The following is a 22,912-nucleotide window of genomic DNA, read 5'->3' as shown; positions in this document are numbered from 1 at the left end:
TGGCACCTTATCTACTACGCAGTCAAGTTGGCATCTGTATGGACAGAAATAAGTTATAAAAATGGCCAAAAACTTTTCCGGTGGGAGAGGGTTTCTCATCAGGTATACTTTGGGTTGTAAATCTACTGCTACCTCTCGAGGCAATCTCCTGGTGGGTGAGAGTTTGCTCCGGAGCTTTTAAGTACATAGATGGCTCTGTAGGGAGTGTCTGGTGAAGGGGAGGTAAAAGATTATAACTGCATTTCAAAAGGGCTAGTACAAAGTGGAGAACAGAGAGGAGAAAAGAAGAAAAATAATAAAAAATAATAGTAACTCATTCTCTTTTTCTTAGAAAAACCGGGGTACCCAGTTACATAACCTAGAGCTGACTTAAAGTATATGTGAGGATGTGCATAGGTTATATGCAAATACTACCCCATTTTATATAAGGCTACTAAACCAAACAAAATCTGGCCTGAGAAAGTCCCCATACTTTCATACTTGAGTTCTTACTTAGGAATTGCAACCTAACTTAATAGATAAGCAAATAGAAAAATCTAATGGAGACATACTTGTGTAACAATAGCCGAATCTCAGTCAATCACTGCAGCCATACTTCAACCACTCACAGGTGGACAACTGTCCAAACCTGGGTAAAATAAGGCAAACGCCAAGCTGTAACCAATCTGGCTGTTTCTGCACCTCATTTTTTTTTTGTTTTGTTTTGTTTTGTTTTTTTGTTGTTTTTTTTTGAGACAGAGTTTCCCTCTTGTTGCCCAGGCTGGAGTACAATGGTGTTATCTCAGCTCACCGAAACCTCCACCTCCCAGGTTCAAGCAATTCTCCTGCTTCAGCCTCCTGAGTAGCTGAGATTATAAGCATGTGCCACCACGCCCAGCTAATTTTGTATTTTTAGTAGAGATGGGGTTTCTCCACATTGGTCAGGCTGGTCTCAAACTCCTGACCTTGGGTTATCCACCTGCCTCTGCCTCCCAAAGTGCTGGGATTGCAGGCATGAGTACCGACCCTGGCCCCTTTTCCTATTCTTAAAATCTCTCCAACTGTGCAGAGATAACTCTCTGAATTTGCTGTGATTCTGAGGGCTGCCCAATTTGCGAATTGCTTTCTCCTTGATCAATTAAACTCTGTTAAATTTAGTTTGTCTACAGTTTTACTTTTAACAAGGGAAATGAGCATCTGTGGATATGGATACCTGAGAGGGGTCCTGGAACCCTCAGCATCCTTGGGGGCGTGGATACTGAGTGATGACTATTATTATGAAAATAATCTTAACATCATGAACCCCATAAAAGGATCACAGGGAATCTCAGGAGCTCCTGGGTCAAACTTTGAGAACCTCTGCCTTGAAAAAATGGTTAACCCCAGTCCTGGATTGGATTAGGAAATGTAAAGAAAGCCTGGAACATCTTATCATGACCGAAAGCACGGAAATTTTAAAGGCCAGTAGGGTCGTGTCAAAAGGATTTGGGAGCCACCTTAAATTGGTTCCCACTGTCAAAGATGGGAAAATTTGAACATCAACAAGTTTATTAACTTCAGTGGATTGAAAAATATCTACTATGTTCACATACATGAATTCATAATGATTTTTTAAAACCTCATTGGTCACTTTTGGATGATGTAACTGATGTTGTGAAATATATATTTGGTCTTCTTCCCATTTCCTGGCACACAACTTCTAAAATCCTTGGAATCTCCAAAGTGATGTGTCTTTTTGTATACTAATAATTTATGGCTGGCTCTCCCTGGGTAGCCTCAGGATGGGAATTGGTCACCAGAAAGACTAAAGCATGATTAGAGGGTTGGGACTTTCAGCCCCACCCCCTCAACTTTTGGTGAGGGGAGAGGGGCTGAAGGTTGAGTTGATTACCAATGGCCAATGATTTAATCAGTGATGCCTGTGTAATGAAGCTTCCATAAAAATCCAAAAAGACTAGATAGCTGAACATATGGAAGTTCCTGGAGGGTGGCAGAGAGGGCATGAGTTTCCATGCCCCTTCCCACATATCTTGCTGTGTGCACCTCTTCCATCTGACTTCATCTGTAACCTTTGTAATATCTTTTACAATAATAAGCCAGAAAATGTGTTTCCTTGTGTTCTGTGAATCATCCTAAAAAATTAATAGAGCCAGAGCAGGGCGGTCATAGAAACCCCAATTTATAGCCGACTGGACAGAAATATGGGTGACAACTTACTAGTTCAGATTGGCATCTGAAGTGGGGAGCAGTCTTGTGGGGCTGAGCCCTCAACCTGTGGGTTCTGATGCTATTGTCAGAGGCATGTAAACCAGAGCAACTCCATCTCAAATAGGAGCTGGGTAAAATGAGGCTGAAACCTACTGGGCTGCATTCCCAGACGGTTAAGGCATTCTAAGTAAGGGATGAGATAGGAGGTCAGCACAAAATACAGGTCATAAAGACCTTGCTGATAAAACAGTTTGCAGTAAAGAAGCCGGCCAAAACCCACCAAAACCAAAATGGCAACGAGAGTGACCTCTGGTGGCCTGCACTCCCACCAACACCATGACAGTTTACAAATGCCATGGCAACGTTAGGAAATTACCCTATATGGTCTAAAAAGGGGAGGCACGAATAATCCACCCCTTGTTTAGGTGGATTATCAAGAAAAAACCATAAAAATGGGCAACCAGCAGCCCTCGGGGCTGCTCTGTCGGTGGAGTAGCCATGCTTTTATTCCTTTACTTCCTTAATAAACTTGCTTTCACTTTGCACTGCGGACTTGCCCTGAATTCTTTCTTGCGTGAGATCCAGGAACCCTCTCTTGGGGTCTGGATGGGGACCCCTTTCCTGTAACATATTTCTCTGTCCTATAACACTCTCTTCAGGTAGATAGTGTCAGAATTGAATTGAATTAGAGGACACCCAGCTGGTGTCTCCTGCAGAATTGATTGCTTGCAGGTAGGGAGGTAATGGGGAGGGGAGGAGAGCATTCCTACTTCTGGTGTCAGAAGCGGGTTGTGAGAGTATAGTGAGAGAAACTGAATTTGTTTTTTCTCTCTATTCTTCAGAAGAACCAACTCATTTCGAAAACTGGTAAGGAAAAAAATCAAGACTTTTTCTAGGCTCTCCATAGAAATTGCATCTTAAAGTAACAAAATGATTCATGAGGGGAAATTTCCTCAAAGAAACATTAAAAAGCTAATAAAAGGGGATGGCAGAGTTAGAATATCACCAGTTTGCAACTAACTGTTAGTTTATTAATAAATCAGTGCAGCGATTGTACATCAGTTATCTGCAAACATCTCAAAAAGGGAGCAACTGCGCCTCCTGGTGGAATGCTGCCTCACTGCCTGTGAAATAGCCTTGCCAAACAAAAATTGAACCGAAATCTGACCAAGTTTCTGGATCTACCTAGTCATTTAATAACAGAGGAACTCCTTATACAACAGCAAAATGAAACATTGAGATAAATATAAATTGTAGGAACTTCATATAAGTGACTCGGTTTCTTAAAAAATATATTGAAAGGAGAGAGAGAATCCATAGATTAAAAGAAGCAGAGGGAAATTTAAACACTACCTCGATATATTAAGGAACTGTCATTAATTTTTTATATATGATGATTTGTGGTTATATTTTTGAAAGGAAGTTCTAATCTTTTAGAGATATCTTCTGAAATATTTATAGAGGAAAGGGTATGAGGCCTGAAGTTTACTTCTGAATGAGAAAGGAGGAAGAAGGCACAGAGAAATAAGACTAGAAATGAGTTGGCAACTGTTGAAGCAATCTCATAGGTAAATGGGGGCTTATTATAGTCTCTTGTTTACTATTTTGTAAATATTTTTAAATCTTCTAAATAAAAAAAATTAAAAATTATGCCTTGAGCCTGGGCACAGTGGCTCAAGCCTGTAATCCCATTGCTTTGGGAGGCTGAGACAGGAGGATTGTGTAAGCCCAGGAGTTTGAGACCAGGCTGGGCAACATACTAAGACCTACCATCTCTACAAAACAAAAATGCCTTGAAATAGTAAGTAAACTGTGTATTTAAACTATTATTAATCCTCAGTCTGTCTTACTGCATTTTGGACTAAAATTCTGCGACCTACTTAGACTGGGACTCTCAACTCTCTTATGATGGGATCTGAACAATTGATATTCAAGGAGAGTAAGCCCCTGAGTGCTTAACCATCCGAGGAATACTCTATTTAGGTACCCAATTGTTACCGAGTGCAGGCTCAACTGCTCACCACTTGCAAAGCCAATAACAAGGATGAACTACAGCTGAAGGTAAGTTACTTTATCCCAGAGCTAGCAGTGGAGAAATGGCCAAAGCTAGCACTTTAAAGAAATCTTTTCAGATTTTCAGGTCAAGGGTGAGGGCTAAAGGGGAGTTTGGTATGATGGCACGCAGGAGTGGTGATAGGTGTCAGCCTACGTGACTTGTTCTGATGACTATCTTGAGTTGTTGCACCATCTGGTGTGTGGGCTGGTGCCATCTCTGCGCAGCCAGATTGCAAATGAACTGCAGCCTTGAAGTAATCTCCAGGTGGGGGAGAGTCCCATGGTAGCCTGAATTGCTTCAAGATTTAGTCTCTGGAACTTCTAAACAAACACATATTAGATAAGGGAAACACTGTGCAAGGGGGTGCCTGGCAGAAAGAGTGAGAGCAAAGACTATTAGCTCATTATTAAAGGCAAGACAAGGAACAGGCAGGAAAGAGAGAGAAAAAAACTTTTAAAAGCAGGACACTCAGTTACACAGTGAGTCATTTAATAACCCAAATGTTTCCTTTGTGAGTGGAGTTAAATATTTGGTATTTCTTGAGTTTGGAACCATCATTCTGGCTTACCCTGGGAAATTACTACATTCCCCCCACTCCCCACCACTACCACATTTGAAAAGAAACATAAATAAAATCAATATTGCTTAGAGAAATATACCACTGGCTACTGTCGTCACATTTCCATCCCTTCTCATGGCTGCGAAACCCATGAGGCTGAGTTGAATAAAAAGGAAGCAGTGAGAGACCGTGTTCAGCTTAGCACAAGCAGGAAATGTGGACTCACAGATTCAAATGGTCTGCAGGACTTGGGTAACTACTGGAGACGTTCCCACAAGAGGGCACTCTAACTTGCTGAAAAATCATAAATACAGGTAAATTGTGTTTCATCTAAGGCCTCAGTAACCAGCCCACAAAAGAAGCGAAGGCACAGTGGGCAGGGAAGAGATGGGGCCAGGAAATAAGATGAGAAGTTGTCTTCTGTCAATAGGTTACCTCTTCAACTTTGGATCTGTCTAATAAGGGTCTACACCTTCAGCTATGTTTTTAAAAGCCAGTAGGGGGCTTCATTTGCCCCCTGGCAGAGTGTACTAATTGGGGCACACATGCCATAGAGGCTGTGGATTTCAGTCCTTGGAAAGAATGCAGATTTGCGTGCCAGACCTCCCTGTCAGACTGAGTCTGCAACCAGGAATGGAGACGGAAGTTCCACATCCCAGTTTCCTTTCTCTCTTTCAGTCAGAATTTAAGAGCCTTTGTCCTATCTTCCTTTTAAGCATTGCTTGTCCCACATAATTGAAAAAAACAATTAATGTCTCCAGAAATTCCTTTATCTCCCTGTAAGATTTTCTTGTTTTTTAGCAATAAGAAAAAAAAAAGGCATCACCCAACCATACAAAACATTATTTTCAAGGGGACAAGGGGGCAAAACTTGCTCATGTTGATCAGAAAAATCTGTGTAGATGTGCAAGAGAGGACATTCTCCTACTAATCTCTACTGGGGAACTTTTTTGGTCGGTGTTTTGGAGATACACAGAAACTAATGGCATCAGCAATTCGTGGTGAAGTTTGTTACTGATAGGGCAGAAGGTCACACTCAGTGTACCAGAGACGGAGTTTTGAGCTGCACCTTCCGCTGAATATTAGTTTCCATCTGGGGAGCACAGTTGGCTTGACTACCACTGTCTTCATATCTTTGTGATGTTAGTAGAGCAGAATCACCTGTCTGATGTCTTAAGCATTTAATAGTCTAAAACAATGTTCATTTGCTCAAATTTTACTTCTAGTTGGACCCCAGCACTTACGGTGGCAAGTGGTGCGATGCCAATCAAACTCTCTAGAAAGAGGAACTGATTAAAATCACTAACTCTGTAATGCAGGAGTCCTCGAGTTCTCTGCAAGAGTTTCTGAACTTTGTGTTTTCATTTCAATGATCATTTAAAAACTCTAGCATGAGTATATTCTAGATCACTTGGATAAGCACCTTATAACCAAATACCCAAACTGTATGTGTGCTTACAATTGTGTGGGAGCCAAGAGGAGGCCCTGTGGTGTTCTGGCACTTTGTATGAATAAAGGTTTCATAGTCATTCAGATATAGAGAGGTGGTGAAGAGAGTCACCTCATAGCACACTTCACAGGACACTTCCTTTAGTAGGTGAGATAATAAATAGGCCAAATGGAAAAGCATTTATTATGCCTTTTAATTGTTCAAATGTTTTATTACTATTGCAACTTGGACGGTGCTATGAAGCAGATTAGCTCTTCAAAACAATGACTTGGTTCAAATGATTGTCATTATTATTATTATTATTTATTTTTTTTATTTTTTTTGAGACGGAGTTTCGCTCTTGTTACCCAGGCTGGAATGCAATGGCGCAATCTCGGCTCACCGCAACCTCCGCCTCCTGGGTTCAGGCAATTCTCCTGCCTCAGCCTCCTGAGTAGCTGGGATTACAGGCACGCACCACCATGCCCAGCTAATTTTTTGTATTTTTAGTAGAGACGGGTTTCACCATGTTGACCAGGATGGTCTCAATCTCTTGACCTCGTGATCCACCCTCCTCGGCCTCCCAAAGTGCTGGGATTACAGGCCTGAGCCGCCGCGCCCAGCCGATTGTCATTATTTAAAAGGAAAAATAAAAACAATGTTCATGACTCAAATAATGTTCCAGTATGTTCAAAGTCAATGCAGTACACAATGAAGCATAAAATCTCCAAATGCATTTCTCCACTATTCGACTCATACCATTGTTTTTATTTTATTAAAACATTATTCCTTAAATTTTATTAGTTTTATGTTTTTGCATAAACCTGCAAATTAATTTCAGTTTTATAGTTGAAACAAACCATACAATGAGTGTATACGTAATTTGTTGCTTGTGAATACTTAAGGAATAATAAAAATAATGTAACACTGGAGATATGCAATAATTTTTGTTCCTCTTAAAGGGATTATTATATTACTTAACTTTGAAAAACATTGTTATAACATCATACGGGTTCATTTTTTCTATAAAGTAGAATCAACAGGGAATAAACTAAAGAAAACAGGGTAGACATATAATCAAAAGCTCAGCTGTACTGCTTTTTGGATACTAGACTGACAACTAACTTTGTAGGCTCTAATATTTTTTTCAAAACATTTTATTATTATTAATTGACAGATAACCATTAAATATTTGGCTGGGCATGGTGGCTCATGCCTGTAATCCCAGCACTTTGAGAAGCCAAAGCAGAAGGATTGTTTGAGGTCAGGAGTTTGAGACCAGCCTGGGCAATATAGTGAGACCCTGCCTCTAGAAAATAATGATAGTAATAATAAGTATATACACTTATGGGGTACAATCTAGAAAATAATAGTAAGTATATACATTTATAGGGTGTAATGTGATGTTTTGAATACAATGTAGAATGATTAAATCAAGCTAATTAATATATTCATCACTTACTATTTTCTGTGATGAGACATAAGAAATTTACTCTTTTTGGCTGGGCACAGTGGCTTACACCTGTAATACCAGCATTTTGGAAGGTTGAAGCAGGAGAATCATTTGAGCCCAGGCATTTGAGACCAGCCTGGGCAACATAGTGAGACCCCTGTCTCTATAAAAATTAAAAAAAATTGAGGGCCAGGCGCAGTGATTCATGCCTGTAATCCCAGCACTTTAGGAGGCAGAGGCAGATGGATAACCTGAGGTCGGAAGTTCGAGACCAGCCTGACTGACGTAAAGAAACCCCATCTCTACTAAAAATAGAAAATTAGCCAGCCATGGTGGTGCTCACCTGTAGTCCTAGCTACTTGGGAGGCTGAGGCAGGAGAATCGCTTGAACCCAGGAGGTGGAGGTTGCAGTGAGCCGAGATGGCACCACTGCACTACAGCCTGGGCAACAGAGCAAGCTTCCATCTGAAAAAAAAAAGTAAAAAATTAGACCAGAGTGGTGGTGTATGCTTATGGTCTTAGCTACTTGGGAGGCTGGGATGAGAGGATCACTTGAGACTGGGAGGCCAAGGCTGCAGCTAGCCATGATCATGCCACTGCACCCTAGCCTGGGTGACAGAGCAAGGCTCTGTCTCAAAAAAAAAAAAAAAAGATTTATTCTTTTAGCAATTTTGATGTATACACTATTTTAACTATAGACAACCTGCTGTATAACAGATTCCACAAACTTATTCCTCCTGCCTAACTTAAATTTTGTACCCTTTGACCAACAGCTGTCTGTCCACCCACTCCCCCATACTCCCAGCCTCTGGTAACTACCATTCTACTGTTTACTCTCATGAGTTCGACTTTTTTAGATTCCACATATATGTGAAATCACGTAGTATTTGCCTTTAAACCATTTGCCTGGTTTATTTCATGTCGCATAACATCCTCTAATTCATTCACACTCTTGCAAACAGCAGGAATTCCATATTTTTTAAAGGCTGAATAGCATTGCATTGTGTATACACACCATATTTTCTTTATTCATCCACTGATGAACACTTAGGTTGACTCCATATCTTGGCTATTGTGAACAGTGCTGCAATGAACATGGGTGCACAGATAAAAATCTCTTCAACATATTGATTTCAATTCCTTTGGCTGTATATCTGGAAGTGGAATTGCTAGGTCAGATGGTAGTTCTATTTTTAGCTTTTTGAGGAAAGATCTAGTATTCTTAAATGTAAGAGATTATCTCTAATTTCAACCTAATAACTTACATTTCATACATGATGCATCTCATGGAACCCCAGAGGCCAAGTAAAGTTTTCTGAAGTTTTCCAGAAAGGTATGTTTTCTTTTCTTTCTTCCTTTCTTTCTCTTCTTCCTCCATGAGTAACTGATTTTGTCTTTTTTCTCCTTAGTTTTAGTTGATTTTCTTGGGTGAAAGATGTCTTTTGGAGGGAAAAGGAGTGGGATCTAAATCATTCCAACTGATTATAATACAAATTTACATAGTAATTGATACAATTTGCCTTCATTTTTTACTTCATAGATGTGACTTAAGAGTCTTCAAAGTCTTCACTATTAGTAAAAAGTACTGTTGAGTATTGTTTAAACATTTAAAAATTAGCATTAAAACCCTTCATCATTATATAAATGCATCTGTCTTCTGTTTATGCTTCTGAAATAACATTTGTTTCTTTGCTGCTCTTAATTTATTTTTTATCTCCACATACCTCCTTTGAAAGGTGCATGGGTTTCTTTGAAGGGTGCATGGGTTCCCATATGAGTAGTGGGAGCATCAGAAAAGCTTCTTTGTTCTCTTACCTGTACTTATGCACTTCATTAGCATGATGATGTAGTGCTCATAAACCTTGAGTTATTAATATTATTCTGCCCATGTTTTTGCTCATGTACACATGCAGGAACTCACCTACACAGCATGGATGGATGGATTCTACCTTCTTCAGATAACCCCATGGCCACCAGCATTGTTTTATTTACCGGGCAAAATTGAAGTATGTCTAGACTGGATCAAATAAAAGGAAGTTAAGACACCAAACTGCATAAAAGTCTTCCTTAATGCTTATTTTAGCCAGCGCAATTCATTGAATGTTACTTGAACTTTTTGTCTGCACCTCTAGGGAAGGAACATTTCACTCACTGATCATGCAAGTATTTATTTAATGAAAACACTGAATGTGCAGATATTTTGTATCTAATAATTATAGTGCCTATTATTGGCATAGAACTTTCCAGTTTATAAAGGACTTTCATGTACATCTCTTATTTAATGCTTATAACAACTTTTTGAGCCTGTGTTTTTGTTGACTCCAATTTGTTTAGAGAAATTAGGGTCAGAAGAAATGGTCATGTGTGCCTGTAGCCCCAGATACTGAGGAAGCTGAGGTAGGAGGATGGCTTGAGCTCAGGAGTTTGAGGCTACAGTGAGCCGTGATTGTACTGCTACACTCCAGCCTGGGTGACAGAGAGAGACACTGTCTCTAAAATATGTATTTTAAAAAAGAAAAGAGATAGTCTATTTTATTTCTTTCCAAACTACTCATAATCAAATGAAACACTCGTAATACCAGACCCTTAAAAGGGAGGGAAAGAGGCCTGTTTATTTATTTATTTATCTATCTATTTCTTTTTGAGATGGAGTCTTGCTCTGTCGTCAGACTGGAGTGCAGTGGCACAATCTTGGCTTACTGCAAACCTCTGCCTCTTGGGTTCAAGCAATTCCCCTGCCTCAGCCTCCCGAGTAGCTGGGACTACAGGTGCATGCCACCACGCCCAGCTAATTTTTTATATTTTAGTAGAGACAGGGTTTCACCATGTGGGCCAGGATAGTCTTAATCTCCTGACCTCATGATCCACCTGCCTCAGCCTCCTAAAGTGTTGGGATTACAGGCGTGAGCCACTGCACCCGGCCAAGATAATGTAAATAAAGAAGTTTATATAACAGCTATGGTGAATGTGTGAACAAAGTCTCCAGCCTTTTTATTTTAAGGGTAAACTATACCTATCTACTTTTTATTTATCCATTTTTTGTGCATTTATCATACACTAATGTTGAGTATTTACGAGATGGTATGTCTTGTCCTCAGTGTTAGGGATACAGAGTTAAATGAGACATAGTCCCTGCCCTCAAGGAAGACACAGTTTAATGTTGGAGCCAGATAAGTAATAAAGAATTGCAATAAGCAGGAGAGAGTAGAGGCGTATATCTAATACCATGGCCATATAAGGAAGGGAGTGATTGGCTACCTGGGTGAGGCTTCACAGCAGAGAAGGCAATAGAACCGTACCTAGAAGGATGAGACACTATCATCAGGCAGAGGGAGAAAGTGTACTCAACGAAGAAGCAGAGACAAGTACTTTTTGTTATCTCTGAATGTTTAGATTTAGGAGTGGGGTGTTCAGTCACACCTTTTCCCAGCTTGAAATGTCCAAGAGTGTGCCACTGGGGAACACAGAATTATGGCAGCTACCAGAACAAATAATTGGGTAAGTCCAGCTTGTCCATTAATATATAAACATATCTCAGAGATATTGTGGGTTCAGTTCCAGGCTTCCACAATAAAGAGAGTATTATCACAATAAAGCAAGTCATACAAATTTTTTGCTTTCCCAGCGCATATAGGAGTTACATTTACACTATACTGTACTCTATTAAGTGTGCAATAGGGTTATGTCTAAAAAACAATGTATACATTTTCATTAAAAGATACTCTATTGCCAAAATACGTTAATGATCATCGGAGCCTTTAGCAAGTTGTAATCTTTTCGCTGGTAGAAAATTTTGCCTTGATGTGAATGACTGCTGACTGATGGGGTGGTGGTCGCTGAAATATTCAGTTGGAGCTGCTGTGGCCGTTTCTTAACTAAGACAACATTGAGGTTTGTCATATCAGTTGACCCTTATGTTCATGAAAGATTTCTCTGTAGCATGAGATGCTATTTGATAGCATTTTACCCACAGTAGAACTTCTTTCAAAATTGGAGTCAGTCCTCTCAAACCATGCTGCTGCTTTACAGCTAAGTTTATGTAATGCCTGACATCCTTTGTTGTCATTTCAACAATGTTCATAGCATCTTCACCAGGAGCAGTTTTCCTCTCAAGAAACCACTTTCTTTGCTCATCCAGAGGAAGCAACTTCTCATCTGTCAAGCTTTATCATGAGATTGAGGCACTTTAGTCACATCTTCAGGCTCCACTTCTAATTCTAGTTCTCTTGCTATATCCACCACATCTGCAGTTACTTCCTCCACTGAAATCTTGAACCCCTCAAAGTCATCCACAAGAGTTGAAATCAACTTCTTCCAAACTTCTGTTCCTGTTGATACTTTGATCTCCTCCCATGAATCTTGAATCTTCTTAATGGCATATATGACAGTAAATTCTTTCCCAGAAGGTTTTCAATTTACTTTGCCCAGATCCATCAGAGGAATCACTATTTATGGCAGCTGTAGCCTTATGAAATGTATTTCTTAAAGAATAGACTTGAAAGTTGAAATTACTCCTTGATCCATGGGCTGCAGAATGGATGTTGTGTTTGAAGGCATAAGAACAACATTCATTTCTTTGTACATCTCCATCAGAACTCTTGGGTGACAAGGTGCATTGTCAGTGAGCAGTAATGTTTTAAAAGAAGTCCCTTTTTCTAAGCAGTAGTTCTCAACAGTGGGTTTAAAGTATTCAGTAAACCATGCTGTAAACAGATGTGCTGTCATCCAGGCTTTGTTGTTCCATTTATAGATCACAAGCAGAGTAGACTGAGCAAAATTCTTAAGGGCTCTTTAGGGATTTTCAGAGTGGTAATTAGCATTGGCTTAAACTTAAAGTCTCCAGCTACATTTGCCCCTAACAAGAGAGTCAGCTTATCCTTTGAAGCGTTGAAGACAGGCATTGACTTCTCTCTACCTGTGGAAGTCCTAGATGGCATCTTCTTCCAATATACAGCTGTTTGGTCTACATTGAAAATCTGTTGTTTAGTGTAGCCACCTTCATCAAAGATCTTAGCTAGATCTTTGGTTAACTTGCTGCAGCTTCTACATCAACACTTGCTGCAGCTTCTGCATTGCCACTTGCTGCTTCACTTTGCACTTTAATGTTACGGAGATGGCTTCTTTCCTTAACCTCATGAACCAATGGAGAAACAGCCAGTTGGTGGAGCAGTCAGAACCCACACAACATTTATCAATTATGTTTGCCATCTTCTATGGGTGTGGTTCATGGCAGCACAAAACCATTAGATTAGCAACAACAAAGATTACTGATGAAAGATCACCATACCAGATACAATAATGAAAAAGTTTGAAACATTGCAAGGATCACCAACAGGTGACACACAGACATGGAGAGAGCACATGCTGTTGGAAAAATGGTGCAGATTGACTTGCTTGCCACATAATTGCCACAGACCATTAATTTGTAAAACATGCAACTTATGTGAAGTGTAATAAAGTGAAGCACAATACCACAAGGTATGCCTATATTTGACCCAGGAACTCTGGCCTATAGCTTCAAATCAAAATCCCAGGATAGGCGCAGTGGCTCACACCTATAATCCCAACACTTTGGGAGGCCTAGGCGGGTGGATCACTTGAGGCCAGGAGTTTGAGACCGCCTGACCAACATGGCAAAACCCTGTCTCTACTAAAAACACAAAAATTAGCTGGGGGTGGTGATGCGCACCTGTAATCCCAGCTACTGGGGAGGCTGAAGGCAAGAGAATCCTTTGAACCCAGGACGGGGAGGTTGCAGTGAGTCCAGATTGTGCCACTGCACTTCAGCGTGGGTGACAGAGCAAGACTCTGTCTCAAAACAAACCAAAAAAAACCCAAAAATCCCACTGATAGTGTTCAAGGCTTTTATAACCTGCCTTTACTTTCCCTACACCGCTTAATTTTACCCCCTTCTCCTACCTCAATACTACATTATGGAGCAATTGTATTGCTGTCCCTCAACAATATCACTCCTATTCACTCCTGTCTCCTTGACTTCTTCTTATCTGCCAGTAGATCATCTTACCCAACTGCTACTGCCTCTGTAAACTTTGACCTCTGTGGTCCAGTGATTTTTCTTCTTTTGCCCATCTAAAGGCTTCTTTGTCTGTTAAAACTGTGTCAAGTTTTGCTTTCACAAATGGCTTAGATGAAAAATTTATACTAACATCCCAGTCTGCATAGCTTGAATATACCTGAAATATCTATTATACAGAAACAGGCACATCCATTTATTTGCAGGAAATCTTGGAATAACATTCATTAAGAAGTTTAATTAGCAGGAAACAAGGTATGATAACATTAGTAAATGTCTGGTGGCTAACCTGACAAGGCTCTGTTCCCAAACTTCCCATGTGGTGAACACCTCACACTGCACTCACCATGGCTAAAGCTGTGGGAAGTACCTCTTTTTAAGCCCCATCATTTCCATCCACACCCTGCCTCTCTGACTCCACAAAAGCAAATCCTATCAGAAAGAATACTGCGGTTCTACTTACAGCTGTTCTGCTAGATGTTTTCGGTATTTGTAAACCATGTGCTTGCTCTCAAAACCTGCAGAAAAGAGTTTGAATGCTCACATATGTCTCTGAAGAAAATCATTCCTTTCTCTCCTATTATCTTCTTCCCTTCTCCCAGTTTCTTCTCTCTTGTCTTAATCAAGGTAATTAACAGATAACTCCAAATTTTCATTGGCCTAGAATGATAAAAGTGTATTTCATGTCCCCATCACCATCTACTGCAGGTTATGGGGATTAGGGTGGAGGATCAGGCTCTACTCAGACATTCAAGGCCGCAGGATGATAAAGGGTCCCCTGGTCTGCCTAGGCAGTGACATCCACCAGATGTGGGTGGGGAGGGGAAGACAAAAAAACATGGAGGATGGTGTGGGATATTTTAGAGCTAGGACAGCAAGGAGTGTATAGCTCTTCCATCCACATTCCATTTGCCAGAACTCAATCACAGGGCCCCACCTAACTGCAGGGAATGCTGGAAAATGCAATTTAGCTATGTTTTCAGGAAAAGAACAAAAGGAGTTTGATGAACAAACTCTTCATTCCTTTGGCTAGGGAGAGGTTTATATATATACTTCCTCAGCGGGCTAACAAACATCATAGTTTACAGAGGCAGCAGGACTTTGGTTAGGTGGTCTATTGGCAGATAGGAAGAAGTCAAAGAGACAGGAGTGATATAATAGGGTGATACTGTTGAGGGACAGAAATGCAATTGCTCTATAATGTAGGATTGAGGTAGGGGAAGAGGGTGAAATACTCTGCGGGCTTCCTAGCAGGCTAAGGAAGGGTGAATATGTAACCAGTCCACAGAAACATCCTTTGACATTTCATACGTGCCAACAATATGCTTGATGAGTCATACACAGTCCAGTTACATCTGTAACAAACATCTGGATCCTATATCATACACTATCTTGTGTAAATCTCAGATTGTCTCATATATACATTTGTTAATTCTTCAATTAGATTTCACAGTTGAGCGGGTGGCAGTGAGAAAAGACAAGCTAGAAAGGGCTGTTTTCCATAGGAAGGGAAAAAAGAAAACAACTTAGTTTTAGAAACTTAATTGTGTATCCACAGAACATGATATTACAAAATGAATCAGTGTGGGAATTTGAGTGGAAAGATACTTATTTCTGAACAAATGATTTGTATTGGGGACAGTTAATTTGGGTCTTGAGGCATGAAAAAGCATATTTTAAAGACTCAAATGTAAGGTCTTAGAGGATGCACTCATGGTTTCACAATTAGGAGATTCCACTAGATGGCCCTGTTTCAAATGCTACAAAGCTGGAGATGTATAGTGATGAACGGCAGCTCTCAGACCTTTTCAAGTATTTAGGGCACTTCGTTATCAATTGTAGTTGATTTTTCTAAAATACTACTGATGTGGCAAATTTCATCTTTTAGTATGACATGGAAATGTTTTGGTAAAAGAATTTAGCCCAAAGTTTTCTTAACAGAGTATTTCGTTCTGAACAAATCATTTAAAACGAACAACCTGCACTGAAATGACAGCCTGTCCCCCAAAGTGCAGATTCAGCAGTGATGTTGCAAGAGTTCAGGAAGAAGCTCGAGCTGTAAATTTCCCTTGCTCCAAGTGGATTTTAAAGCCAGCAGATTCTATTCCCCCTCCCTTTTCCAGCTCTATTTTGAGACACACATTTCAAAGTCCTAGGTTATTCTGCTATGTTATATGGATTTTGGCAACTCCAAGTAAGTCTAAACCACCCAATTAAAATAGTTTCTGAAACTAAAATGGGGTGATTATAATAAAAAGCTACAAAACTGGTATTTATTAATTAGAGCCTGGTAGTTGTCCTTATTAGACATCTCCAGAATTGCTGACGAGATAGAACAGAGAATGCTAGAGCCTCTTTTTCCTAACTGTGCATTCATTAATACTGGCATCCTTTGTGTCAGGTATTGGCTCTTGAACCAAACAGAAAGTTTATCTGGTTAAAGATAAAGTCACGGAAATGGACGGTGGCCCTGACTGTATTTTTTCTTCCTTTCCTCAGGCTTTGGCACTGGCCAAAGAAGACCAATGGTGGGATTTGCCACCACTTCTGCTTCTTATCATTGCTTCCTACAAATTTGATAGTGGTAACATTGGTTTATTTCCAGAAACAAAGGAAGCCAACGCCAGAGGCTCCACTCCCACCATCCATCAGGATTTTTCCTGTATTTAAATGGAGGTCCCACACTACACTCAACATTATTAAACAGTTCTAAGACACACCTATAATTGTAGATGAGAAATCAGAGTACTACTTTTGACTAAGATAATCTCCCACCAGTACTATGGCTATCGAGTTATCTTGGATATTATGTTGAAAATACCTTCCATCCTAGTTCTTTCAGATTTATAGCAGTCATATATTTCCTTATCCACTAAAATCTAGACCAAAAAAGTTGCACATTTGTGTGTGCTTTTATCTGTGTGGGGGAGGTAGAATAAGGAATCCAGAGAGTTGAGAGATTAAATTGGCTGAGCTAACGTGTGTAATTCTACCTCTGGCTGTGATGAAGTACCAGGGACTGGATTTACTTTTCTACCCCCAAACAATTAGAAAATCTGACGAAATATATGAAGCAATGGTTTTAAGACATTGGACAATGTGGGATTATGATCCCCGCCAGAAGGAAATAAATGAGGTGAGCCCTACAATTGCACTGTTTTCTGCTGGAAGAAGTTTTTAGGTTGCAGTGCAGGAAGGGAAAACCCAAACAGAGATGGCAGTCTTGCTGAGTTAGAGACTGACATTTTAGGAGGCAAGGCAGCTAGAATTTCCCTCAGAGAGGAGACAGCTACAGAGGGAGAGACCTCTGAAGTCTTCCACTCAGTAATGATCTGCGCATGAGTGAGAGAAAATTCCCTGAGGCCAGAGAAAGAAGCTTGAGAAATCACTACAACAACAATGTCAAGCATGCAAAAAAGCAGGAAAACAGATCCATAACCAGGAAAAAAAATCAATAGATAGAAAAAAAAAAGATGATAGAGATAATGCAATTAGCAAAGAAGGGTGTTTTAAAAAGCTGTTACAAATATGCTCCATATACTCAAGAAGTTGGAGGAAAGCAAGAAAAATCAGGAGAAATGAGAGGTATAAAAATGATCCATAGAACTTCCAGAAAATAAAAACACAATCTCTGAAATGAAAAATATAATGGATGAGATTAGCAACAGCTTAAACACTATAGAATAAAAGATAAACTGGAGACATAGTGATAGAAACTATCCTAAATGAATAGCAGAGTAAAAAAGACGGAAAGAAAGAAAGAAACAGAGCATCAGTCACCCAGAGAATAATAACACTATGTGAGATCAGAGTACCAGAAACACTGTAATATACTATAAACACAAAGACACAGGTAAGTTAAAAGGAAAGGAATGGAAAATACATAACATGAAAATATCAATATTTTCAGATGAAGCACATTTCAGAACAAGAACTATTACATGTGACAAAGAACAACATTTAATAATGACAAATGTGTGTGTACCTAATAATAAAGCTGTAAATATAAAAAGAAAAATTTCATAGAAATGAAAGGAAAAAATAGATAAACTTGCAGTGATACTCTAGTTGTAGACTTCAACATTTCTTTATCAGTAATTGATAGAACACAAAGCAAAAAAAAATTAGTAAGAATATAGGGAGATTAAATAACACTACCAACCAACTTGATCTAATTGACATTTATAGAACACACCACACAATAGCAGCAAAAATCACATCCTTACTAAATGCATGTGGGACATTCCCCACAATAGACCATATTCTAGGTAATAAAATAAGTCTCAAATTTAAGAGAACTGAAATAATAATACAAAATATGTTTTCTAACCACAACACAATTAAACTAGATATTAACAACAGAAAAACTGGAAAATCCCCAACGGTTGGATATTAAGCAGCACACTTGTAAATATCCCATGAAGGGATATTGAATTTTATCAAAGACCTTTTCTGTGTCTAACATGTGATAATCATGATATAATCATGTGGTTTTTGTCTTTAGTTTTGTTTATATGATGAATTACGTTTATTGATTTGTGTATGATGAACTAGCTTTGCATCCCAGGGATGAAGCTGACTTAATCATGGTGGATTAACTTTTTGATGTGCTGCTGGATTTGGTTTGCCAGTACTTTATTGAGAATTTTTTCAGCACATAGGTATGGGCAAAGATTTTATGATGAAATTACCAAAAGCAATTGCAGCAAAAGCAAAAACTGACAAATGAGATCTAATTAAAGAGCTTCTGCACAGCAAAAGAAACTATCATCAGAGTAAATGGACAACCTACAGAATGGGAAAAATTTTTGCAATCTATCTATCTGACAAAGGTCTAATATTCAGTATATACAAGGAACTGAAGTAAATTTACAAGAAAAAACAACTCCATTAAAAAGTGGGCAAGGCTGGGCGTGGTGGCTCATGCCTGTAATCCCAGCACTTTAGGAGTCCAAGGCAGGTGATCATGAGGTCAAGAAATCGAGACCATCCTAGCCAACATGGTGAAACCCCATCTCTACTAAAAATACAAAAATTAGCTGGGTGTAGTGGCACGTGGCTGTAGTCCCAGCTACTCGGGAGGCTGAGGTAGGAGAATCGCTTGAACCTGGGAGGTGGAGACTGTAGTGAGCTGAGATCGTGCCACTGCACTCCAGCCTGGTGACAACCTGGTAAAAAGAGTGAGATTCTGTCTCAAAAAAAAAAAAAGTGGGCAAAAGATATGAACAGACACTTCTCAAAAAAAGACATACATGCGGCCAACAAGCATGACAAAAAGCTCAACATCACTGATCATTAGGGAAATGCAAATCAAAACCACCATGAGGTATCATCTCATGCCAGTCAGAATGGCGATTATTGAAAAGTCAAGAAACAATAGATGCTGGTGTGGTTGCGGAGAAATAGGAATGCTTTTACATTGTTGGTGGGAATTAGTTCAACCATTGTGAAAGACAGTGTGGCAATTCCTCAAAGATTTAGAACTGGAAATACTACTTTTGATCCAGCAATCCCATTACTGGGTATATGCCCAAAGAAATATAAATAGTTCTATTAAAAAGATACATGCACGTGTATGTTTTTGCAGCACTATTCACAATAGCAAAGACATGGAATCAACCCAAATGCCCATCAATGATGACTGCGTAAAGAAAATGTGGCACATATACACCACAGAATACTATGCAGCCATAAAAAGGAACAAGATCATGACCTTTGCAGGGACATGGATGAAGCTGTAAGCCATTATTCTCAGCAAACTAACGCAGGATCAGAAAACCAAACAGCACATGTTCTCAGTTATAAGTGGAAGCTGAACAATGAGAACACATGGATACAGGGAGGGGAACAACACTCACTGGGGCCTGTTGGTGGAGGGCAGCTGGGGGAGAGTATTAGGGAAAGGAGCTAATGTATGCTGGGCTTAATACTTAGGTGATGGATTGACAGGTGCAGCAAACCACTATGGCACATGTTTACCTATGTAACAAACCTGCACATCCTGCACATGTACCCCAGAACTTAAAAAGAATAATAATACAAACAAAAGCAAAAAAAAACATACAAAAATTTAGAGGGTGTAGTTAAAGCAGTGCTCAAAAGGAAAGTTGTCATATTAAAGAATAATGTTTAAGAAGAAATGCCTCAAATCCATAATTTAAGCTTCCACTTAAAAAACTATAAGAAGAACAAATAAAAACTAAAGTAAGTAAAAGGAAAGAAATGAAGAGCAGAAATCAAAGAAAGAGGAAAAAGAAAGATAACAGAGAAAAAGATCAATGAAACCAAGAGTTGTTTCTTTGAAAAGACAAAAAAGTACATCATAAATTTCTAGCCAGACTGATGAGAAAAAGTAAAGAGATCACAAGTCACCAATATAAAATGAAAGAGAGAACATCACTATAGATCCTGGAGACGTTAAAAGGAAAAGAGTGTTATAAACAACATGAGCCAATAAATTCAACAATTTGGATGAAATGGCCAAATCCCTTGCACGACAAACACTCATAAAGCTCATTCATTAACAAATAGATAACGTGAGTAACCCTATATCTATTAAGGAGATTTGATTTGTAGTTTAAAACCTTCACAAAGAGGCCGGGCGTGGTGGCTCACGCCTGTAATCCAAGCACTTTGGAGGCCAAGGTGGGCGGATCACCTGAGGTCGGGAGTTCAAGACCAGCCTGACCAACATGGTGAAACCCCATCTTGAAAAAAACAAAAAATAAGATAAAATAAATAACCTCCACAAGGAAAACTTTGGCTCCTGATGGCTCTATTGGTGAATTCTAACAAACATTTTAGGAAGAAGTTATACAGATTCTTGAGAAAACAGAAGATGAAGGAACACTTTGCAAATCATTCTACAAGGGAAGCAGTACCCCAACATCAAAACCAAACAAAGACATTACAAGAAAATACAATCAGGCCATCATCCTTCATAATATAGATAGCAAAATTCTGAAGGAAATTTTAGCAAATCACATCCTGGAGTATATAATATGATAACATCAGGACTACATAGAGTTATCCCAAGAATGCAAGTTTGGTTGAAAGTTCAGAGATCAACTAACGAAACTTACCATATTAACACAGTAAAAGAGAAAAACTGTATAATCAATAGATGGAGAAGAAGCATTTGACAAGATTTAACACCTATTCGTGGTTTAAGAAAAACCCAAAACAAACAAAACAAAGAATCTCTCAGTAAACTAGGAAAAGAAGGGAACTTCCTAAACCTGGTAGAGTATCTACAACAAATCTACAACTAACATTTTTTTTTTTTAAGAGATGGGATCTTGCTATGTTGCCAAGCCTGGCCTCAAACTTTGAACCCCTGGGTTCAGGCGATCCTTAAGCCTCAGCTTCTTCCCAAGTAGCTGGGACTACAGGTACATACTACTGTGCAAGCTACTATCATATTTAATGAAGAAAATCTTAGTTATTTTCCTTAAAATTGGGAATAAGGCAAAGATGTTTGCTCATACCACTTCTATTCAATATTATATGTACTGGAAGGCCCTGGCCAGCACCATAAGGCTAAGAAAAGAAATAAAAGATATACAGATTTGAAAGGAAGAACTAAAACCATCTTTATCTGCTGACCAATAATGCTACTAGAAGTAATAATGAATTTAACAAGATCGTATGATACAAGATCAATATATAAAAATCATTTATACATATAGATACCGGAATGAACAATTGGAAGTTGAAATAAAAAACATAATTTATAATAACATCAAAAATATTAAATACTTAGGAATATATTTAATAAAACATTTAAGAGCCAGACACTGAGAAACTATAAAACTTTGCTAAGAGAAATTAAAGACCTTTATAAATACAAAGAGCATATTTATGAATCAGAAAACTAAATATTAAGATGGCAATTCTCTGTAAATCGATCCATAGCATCAATACATTTTCAGTCAAAATGCCAACAGGTTTTAAATAGACATGGCACTTTTACAACTCAGTAATAAGAAAAAAAAATGCATGATTAAAAAAATTTTAATCTCTTTTATAATGGGCAAAAAATTTGAATAGACCCTTCAACAAAGTAGAGTTTTGAATGACAAATAAGCACAGAAGAGATGCTTGATATTATTGGACATTACAGAAATACAAAGAAAAACACAATGCAACTTATTATTATTATATCATTACTTTTGAGATGCAATCTTTCTGTCACCCAGACTGGAGTGCAGTGGCATGATCTCGGCTCACTGCAACCTCCATCTCCTGGGTTCAAGCAATTCTTCTGCCTCAGCCTCCTGAGTAGCTGGCATTACAGGCATGCGCCACCATGCCCAGTTAAGTTTTTTGTATTTTTAGTAGAGATGGGGTTTCACTATGTTGGCCAGGCTGGTCTTGAACTTCTGACCTCAAATGATCCTGCCACCTCTGTCTCCCAACGTGCTAGGATTACAGGTTTGAGCCACCACACCCGGCTCCACAATGCAGTTTAAAAGGAATGATTATACCAAGTATTGACAAGTAAGTTGAGCAATTAAAACTTTTTTTTTTTTTTTTAAGATAGAGTCTTGCTCTGTCACCCATGCTAGAGTGCAATAGTGCAATCTTGGCTTACTGCAACCTCTGCCTCCCGGGTTCAAGCGATTCTCCTGTCTCAGCCTCCTGAGTAGCTAGGATTACAGGTGTGCACCACCATGCTCAGCTAATTTTTGTATTTTTAGTAGAGACAGGGTTTCATCATGTTGGCCAGGCTGGTCTCGAACTCCTGATCTCCGGTGATCTGCCTGCCTCAGCCTCCCAAAGTGCTGGGATTACAGGCATGAGCCACCATGCCCAGCCCAATTAAAACTCCTATACATAGCTGGTAGAAATGCAAAATGGTACAGTCACTTTGGAAAACAGTTTGGCAGTTTCTTAAAAAGTTGAATGTATATTTAACCTACAAACCAGCAATCCTATTCCTAGATTTACCATGAGAAATTAAAACACGTTCACACAAACATTTATACTCAAATATTTATAGCAGCTTTATTTGTAATAACCAAACCCTAGATACAAATCTAACAAATTAGATGGTAAATGAATTAACTAATGGGAATATGTCCATATAATGGAATACTACTCAAAAATAAAAAGGAAAAACCTACTGATACAAGCAACAATATGGATGAATCTCAAAACATGCTAAGTGAAATAAATGAGACACAAACAGTACT

At 39.0% G+C, this 22,912-nt stretch overlaps 1 long non-coding RNA gene across 1 annotated transcript in view; it reads right to left on the bottom strand.

Annotated features, from left to right (window-relative positions):
* Positions 1-8,619: 8,619 nt before the first annotated feature.
* LOC105718778 (uncharacterized) overlaps positions 8,620-22,912 on the bottom strand; it is a 160,398-nt gene continuing 146,105 nt past the window's right edge. Inside the window, exons 4-6 of the long non-coding RNA XR_001107825.2 lie at positions 9,606-9,701; positions 8,950-9,123; positions 8,620-8,838 (exon numbers count right to left, since the gene is read on the bottom strand). This is a non-coding gene — a long non-coding RNA (uncharacterized LOC105718778). The remainder of the gene's footprint in view (positions 8,839-8,949; positions 9,124-9,605; positions 9,702-22,912) is intronic.

Source organism: Aotus nancymaae, unplaced genomic scaffold (assembly GCF_030222135.1).
Source record: "Aotus nancymaae isolate 86718 unplaced genomic scaffold, 86718_ANA_hifiasm-v0.15.2.pri h1tg000003l, whole genome shotgun sequence".
NCBI lineage: Eukaryota > Metazoa > Chordata > Mammalia > Primates > Aotidae > Aotus > Aotus nancymaae.
Note: the sequence above shows the minus strand (reverse complement) of the source record. Positions and strands in the feature narration are given on the sequence as shown.